The sequence below is a fragment of the Coenobita brevimanus genome, chromosome 73 (genome assembly GCF_032717465.1).
Source record: "Coenobita brevimanus isolate Jiangsu-jjx chromosome 73, ASM3271746v2, whole genome shotgun sequence".
Lineage (NCBI taxonomy): Eukaryota > Metazoa > Arthropoda > Malacostraca > Decapoda > Coenobitidae > Coenobita > Coenobita brevimanus.
Window position 1 is genome coordinate 6,676,790 of NC_137026.1, and position 7,291 is coordinate 6,684,080.

A 7,291-nucleotide genomic window follows, 5' to 3' on the forward strand; every position below is an offset into this window, starting at 1 on the left:
TTCTATCCTTCTATCAGTGCCTTCATTTATAGCTTCCTCTCTGGTCGTTCTATAGCCGTTGCTGTAGACGGCCATTGTTCTTCTCCTAGATCTATCAAGAGTAGTGTTCCTCAGGGCTCTGTCCTATCACCAACTCTCTTCCTTTTATTCATCAATGACCTTCTAAGCTGTCCATTAAACCCTATCCATTCGTACGCTGATGATTCCACCCTTTGCCTTTCCATTCGATTCCTGCAACGTCCATCTCAGCAGTTACTTCAACAAAAAGGGATGAGGCTATGGCACACCTAATGTCTGACTTGTCTCATATCTCTGACTGGGGTAAAAATAATTTTGTTGTTTTTAATGCATCAAAGACTCAGTTTTTACACCTATCAACCCAACAAAATCTTCCACAGCAGTACCCACTAATGTTTATTAATATCCAGCTCAATCCTGCATCATCCTTGAACATGCTCTGGGTTTCATTTACTCGGGACTTATCTTGGAAAGATCATATTACATCTCTTGTAAAATCTGCTTCCAAGAGATTAGGTGTGCTAAGCTGACTCTGTACCTTCTTTACCCCTGCACAGTTGTTGACTTTATACAAGGGCTTTACTCGTCCCTGTGTAGAGTACAACTCTCATGTGTGGGAAGGCTCCCCACATACAGCTTTCCTCAATAGGGTAGAGTCAAAGGCTTTTCGTCTCATTACCTCTCCTTCTCTTTCTGGCTCCCTTCAACCTCTGTCTCTTTGCTGCACTGTTGCATCTTTATCTCTTTCTATAGCTACTTCAATGGTCACTGCTCCTCTGGACTGTCTGCTTGCATCCCTCCACCTCTACAACGAGCACTTAGCACCCGTCTAGCAACAAACTCTCATCCCTTTTCCGTTCAACCCTCTAATCCAAGAGTTAACCGTTACCCCCAGTCCTTCATTTATGCAACAGGTCAACTCTGGATCTGTCTCCCTCTGTCTGTATTTCCTACTTCCTATGATCTCCAGTCTTTCAAACGCAGTGTGTACAGGCATCTCGAAATGAACGGATGTTGAATTTAGCTCCCTTGTTTTTGTTTTGTTTTTTTTCTCGGAAGGAACAGTTTGCTGGCTCCTCTCCTTTGGTTCCTTCTTCCTTGCATTAACAAAAAAATCGTTCGATGGACAATATCCAGAATACGCGTCATGAAATCTAAACGACTCAGATTAATGAAGTAACATTATGCGAGAAAGATGATGAGCGCCACATCCTCAGTGACACCATGAAGACAGTAGTTCTCGGTCACTACAAGAGAAACAAAAATAGGTTAAGTATACATACCTTAGGTTAAAATGATTAGCCCGTTAAAAAAAAAAAAAAAAACATGCACTGGATTAAGCATACTAATCCTAGGTTAAAGTATTAGGTTATGGGTTTTATCTGTATAATAAATGAGAATCGAATCCAAAAGTATCGCGCTAATCAGCAGTATGTCGAACTAAAGGTGTGACTTGTATCCGTCCCTTCATCTCGATGTATGTGCAAGAAATGAGATTACACGTCTCAACACTGATATGTACCACTTGGTCCTGAACATCGCCGCTTCCGACAACCAGTGGTATATGAATACGGGGAAAAAGAGTTTACCATCACCTTTCCAACTCGAATTTATGAGATTCTAGCCATTAATGACAATACACAGGCAACTCTCACTCAAGTCATAAAGATGCATTTGACATCACAGAGAATATTGCTACCCTCAAATATGTGACTCACATTACGAAACGCCACGTCAAAATATTCTTCAGCCACCCTCACTCACTGGAAAACCTCTTTGGGTTTGGTAAACATGAGGCCGAGAACTTAGTTGACATCGTACCCGTAAACTCCGCCCCAATCAACTGTGATATTTACGGATCTTACGTGAATGGATCGCTATATCCTTTTCTCCACAGCTTCCTCCCCGATGTCCCTCCTGCCTTAAAATCAGTGAAAAACCATTCGCTACGATTTACCAAATCTTTGCCTTTCCTGTGATTAATTCCATCCATGTATGGCTAACTGATCAGAATCAATATGAAAATACTTATCTTATTATGACATTGAAGGATCGTAATTCTTAGCTAGATAAGGGGACCACCTTATTTAAATTATTAAATTTTCACATTAAATCTGACTGCCATTTTGCCTTTACAACACTCTCTCAGTCTCATATACCAAAACGTGCTGCCGTGAAATTTCTTCTCCCTCACTGGATGTCTATTGCTCCTGAAGGGTGATAGGAACCATGGGTGCCCATCTTAGCGTTCTGAGGGCATGATGGTGGGTAAGGTGGCATGGAGAAGACTATGAACGAAAACCACATTTTCGATGCTCCCGTTATAATGACTGGGGTTTGCTTCATCTTGCAGTATAACGCACCTTGGTATTTGTAACTTATTCCCGTAACAGCCAGATTAGAGTAATAAATCAGGAGGGTGACCAAGAGACAGAAAGTGAGGGAAAGAAACCAACCTGATACACGGGTACAAAAATAAATAATGTGCTTTGGTGACTGAGACAGACATTAATGCTGAATGTAAATCAATGGAACATTGTGACACACACACACACACACATACACACACACACACACACACACTTGCTCAGACCACGGTGTTTTGCCCTTAGGTACTTACGCTACCCTTAGAAATTGCCCAGTCCTCCATAGGGAGGTGCGCTCCCTGGGTTGGGTACTACTAATATAAATAATAGTCAGGTGTGATTTTATATATATATATATATATATATATATATATATATATATATATATATATATATATATGTGTGTGTGTGTGTGTGTGTGTGTGTGTGTGTGTGTGTGTGTGTGTATAATCCATGGAATGGTTGCTGATACGGCGGCCGTGAGAGGACGATATGGAGGTCTGTCAGATCATATGATTGCGGTATGTATGATCAAGCTGAGAGGAGGTGGACCAGGAAAGAGAGTAGCAATCACGGAGAAAGACTGAAAGTTGAGAAGCTGAGGGTCAAAGAAATTGCAGATCAATACAGGACCAAAGTAGGGAAGAGTTAGAATCAGTGAATATTAATGAAATGGATCTGGACAGCCTGTGGAATGCATACAGGGATTGCTTAGTTAGGAATGCTAAAGTGTTGTGTGATGTGGCAAGAGTAACAACAAAGAAGAAAGGTACGGCATGGTGGGATGAGGAGGTTAAGAGAGCAGTGGAGGAAAAGAGGAAGAAGTGGCTAGAGTGGTTGCGGGACATGGGTTTAGTAAAAAAAAAAAATGAATATATTGAGAGCAAGAAACATGTAAAGAGACAAGTGAAGAGGAAAAAGAAGGAGGTAAATGATGATCTGGGGAGAAAAATGAATGAAAACTACTCTGAAAATAGAAAGTTATTCTGGAAAGAGGTGCGGAAATGTAAAAGTGAAACCAGAATGAAATGTGATGGTGGGAAGTTTGTATGTGGAAGATTATTAACCCATAGGAATGAAGTAAGGACCAGATGGAAAGAATATTTTGAAAGCCTGATGAATGGGAATAGAAAGGGCAGACCAGCTGTAAAGTCTGGGGTGTGGGCAGAGAAGGAATGCATTGCCAGGAGACGTGACACTCGTGCACATGAAGAGCACTGTGAAGCAGCTGAAAAATGGGAAAGCAGCAGGGATTGAACAGGTGTATGCAGAGATGATTAAGTGTAGCGGAGATAGCGGAGTGAAATTCTTGTTGGAGATATGTAAGAAGGCATGGATGAGTGAAACTGTGCCAGCAGAATGGAGAAAGGCTGTGATTGTACCCCCTGTACAAAAATAAAGGTGAGAGAAGTGAGGGTAAGAATGATCGTGGCATAAGTTTATTGAGTGTGGTAGGGAAGTTATATGGGAGAATTATTATAGAGAAGTTAAGAGAATTGTCAGAAGTCCTAGTGAGCGATGAGCAGGGTGGCTTTAGGAGTGGCAGAGGATGTGTGGATCAAATATTTGCGGTGAGACAGATGGCGGAGAAGGCTTGTGAGAAGGACCATTAGGTGTTTATAGCATTCATGAATCTGGAAAAAGCATATGACAACGTGGGCAGAGAAAGATTGTGGAAAGTTTTGCGCATGTACGGTGTAGATAGTAAGCTGCTAGGTGCCATCTCAAGAGTTTTTGGGACGGCAGTGAAGCATGTGTAAGGGCTAATGGGCATCCAAGTGAATGGTTCATGGTTTGTGTGGGCGTGCGACAAGGTTGTGTGATGTCACCATGGTTGTTCAATATGTATATGGACGGAGTGATGAGAGAAGTAAAAACACGAGTAATGGAGAGGGGGATAGCGCTGGTAATGAATGATGTTGCATGGAATATCTCAAACTTGTTGTATGCTGATGATGCAGTACTACTTGCAAATACCGGACAAGAACTTGGTAGACTAGTGCAGAGTTTTGCTGATGTCTTTGAGCGTCGTGCCTTAGGAGTAAATGTAGAAAAGAGTAAAGTGATGGTTATTGAGAGAGAAGATGACTCCCAGTGCGATGTTACAGTGAGTGGAGAGAGACTGGAATTGATGAGAGAGGGCAAATACCTGGGTATAGTGACAGAAAAGAGGAAACTGTGCAAAAGAAGTTGAAAGTAGAGTGGCACAAGGAAGGAAAGTAGCTGGTGCAATGAAGGCCTTAATAAGAAACAGAGGCTTGAGTGTTGCAGCTGCACGAGGCTTACATAAAGGAATGTTAGTGCCAACTTTACCAAATGGATGTGAGACTATGGTGTGGCATGAAAATGGAAAGTAGAGAGCAGTGGAGAAGGGACTGCTAAGGAATGTATGTGGAATACAGAGAGTGGATAGGATACGAAATAATGTGATTCGTGAAAGGTGTGGAGTGAGGAAGTCTGTGGACAGCAGAATCGAAGAGAGTGTACTGAGATGGTATGGTCATGTGAAGAGAATTGATAACCACAGAGTGGTGAAAAAGGTATATTTGAGGGAATTTGAAGGAGGGAGGAGGCGAGGTGGGCCAAGAAGGTGGAGAGATATGGTGGATGAGTGTGTGAGGAAGAGAGGTTTGGAAGTTGGTGAGGCTAGTGACTGACAAGAGATCGAGCTGGCTGGATGAATATTGTGAGAAGTGCATGATCAGGGATTTGGCACCCCTTTTTAACGTGACAGCGTCCGGATTGACTCTATCGGATACGTTTGTGTGAAGCTACAGAACGTGGTGAATGTTGTTGGCGTATCTGATAGAGCCAGGATTCCGGGGGCTTGAATGATGAGTGAATGGATGTGTGGCCCATTGGACTGGGCATGTTAGGGCTGTCTGGACATTGCTACTCCTCACCCTGCCCTAAGGTGGGAAAGGAGGTCCGGATGATGATGATGAATATATCTGTCTGTCTATCTGTCTATCTGTCTGTCTGTATATCTATCTATCTATCTATCTATATCTATCTATCTATCTGTCTGTCTATCTACATATATATATATACATACATATATATATACATACAATATATACATACATATGTATCTATATATATCTATATCTGTCTATCTATCTATCTATCTATCTATCTATCTATCTAGAGAGAGAGAGAGAGAGTATATATATATCTTCACTTATGGATATATGTATGTACACAAACTCTCATTTCTTTTCCCCAGTGCAAGAGTGAACCGTTACTCCCAGTCCTTCATGCATGCAACAGGTCACCTATGGAACTGTCTCCCTCTCTGTATTTCGTATGATCTCCAGTCATTCAAACGCAGTGTGTCCAGGTGTCTCGAAATGAATGGATGTTGAATGTGGCTTTTTATCTTTTTTTTTTCTTAGGGAACAGTTTGTAGGCTCCTGACCTTTCGTTCCTTATTCTTTTCATCTGTCTGTCTATCTATCTATCTATCTATCTATCTATATGTATAAAATCACTGCTTATACCTCCAGATTATTCAGTAAACAATGCTGCCATTGCCAATTCATCTTCCCAGTCCTACACACCAGTACCAGATGGTGGGGTCTTCATGCTGACATTACTACGGAAGTGTAAATATAAAGCAGCATTTCGGAGGCTCTCAGGCAAAGTATCCTTGACTATGATTCTCTCTCTCTCTCTCTCTCTCTCTCTCTCTCTCTAAGTTTGCACCAAGGTTAGCCAAGTACGAACTATTTGCAAGTCAACAGAAGCAACAATGTGAATGTTATAGTTTTTTTTTTTTTTTAAGCTTTTAAAAATTGTTCTTGGGGGACAGCTAATGTTCCTCACAGTAGCACTAACTAATGACAGATCATTCGATATAAGTTTGCTAATATTACACGAGTGGAAGACCAGTGCTACAGTAAACAGTGCTCAGTTGACTGACATTAAAATATCTGTATCAGTGATGAGTATATTGTTAGCGACCATCCTTGCTGTGGTGCTTACCCAGTAGAGCAGGGTCGTGCATTCTAGCAGCAGCCTACGTGATGATATGTAAAGGTAAGGACAAAACCGTAGACCCTGACATGAAATCAAGTACCTCATGGTCTTAAAGTTCTGCATAAATGTTATGCTCCCAAGTCAGTGTTGCCACGCAGGTAGCATTGGTAGTGCCTTCCTGGCTGCCGCAACCACATTCAGACTAGCTCCAGACGCGAGAGGAAGTGGACGCGGATAGTGGGTGTTCTGGTTAGCTGTAGTACAGTTCATCAGTTAGTCGTCACTCTCAGGTAAATCAGGCGTCTTATGTTGTCACTATACATTTTCTTTTACCATCATCAATAATACTATGAGTTATTCTCTTTGGTTTATATTTTTTGTCGATTTACGACTCTCGTCTCCCTGTCATGTTTCCATTTTTCTCGACGTAAAAGAGACAACTAGTTGTGACATTTGTTACCGTCAGACTAGGCTTAGACTGAAAATGTGGGAAGGTTCGCCACTAACATCAAAGACAAGACTGAAGACGCTTACAGTATTGGACGTCAACGATAGTCCAAGGAATTCTAAATATCATTCTAAAACTGTATTGGTTTGTATTTTTGACTTACATGGTTATTTTGCTTTGCCTTAAAAAAGAAAAAAAAAATATTGGTACATACTGGCATTGCCTGAGAAACCTTGGGTTAATTCTCTTTGGGGTATTAATATTTGATGATGCTTGGAGCTCCCACCATCCACTCCCACGATGTAGGCTAAGGCTACCCATAGTTGACTCTGTGCTGATTGACTAGGCAAATGATATCCTTTAAGCCGACAGGAATTCATTTACTACGCTGGGTGGTAACCTTATAACCAAACCAAGTGTGTTCCCGTCGTGACAAACAAGTGGGTTGTGGAGGGCTTGTTACGCGCCCCATAAAGTACGA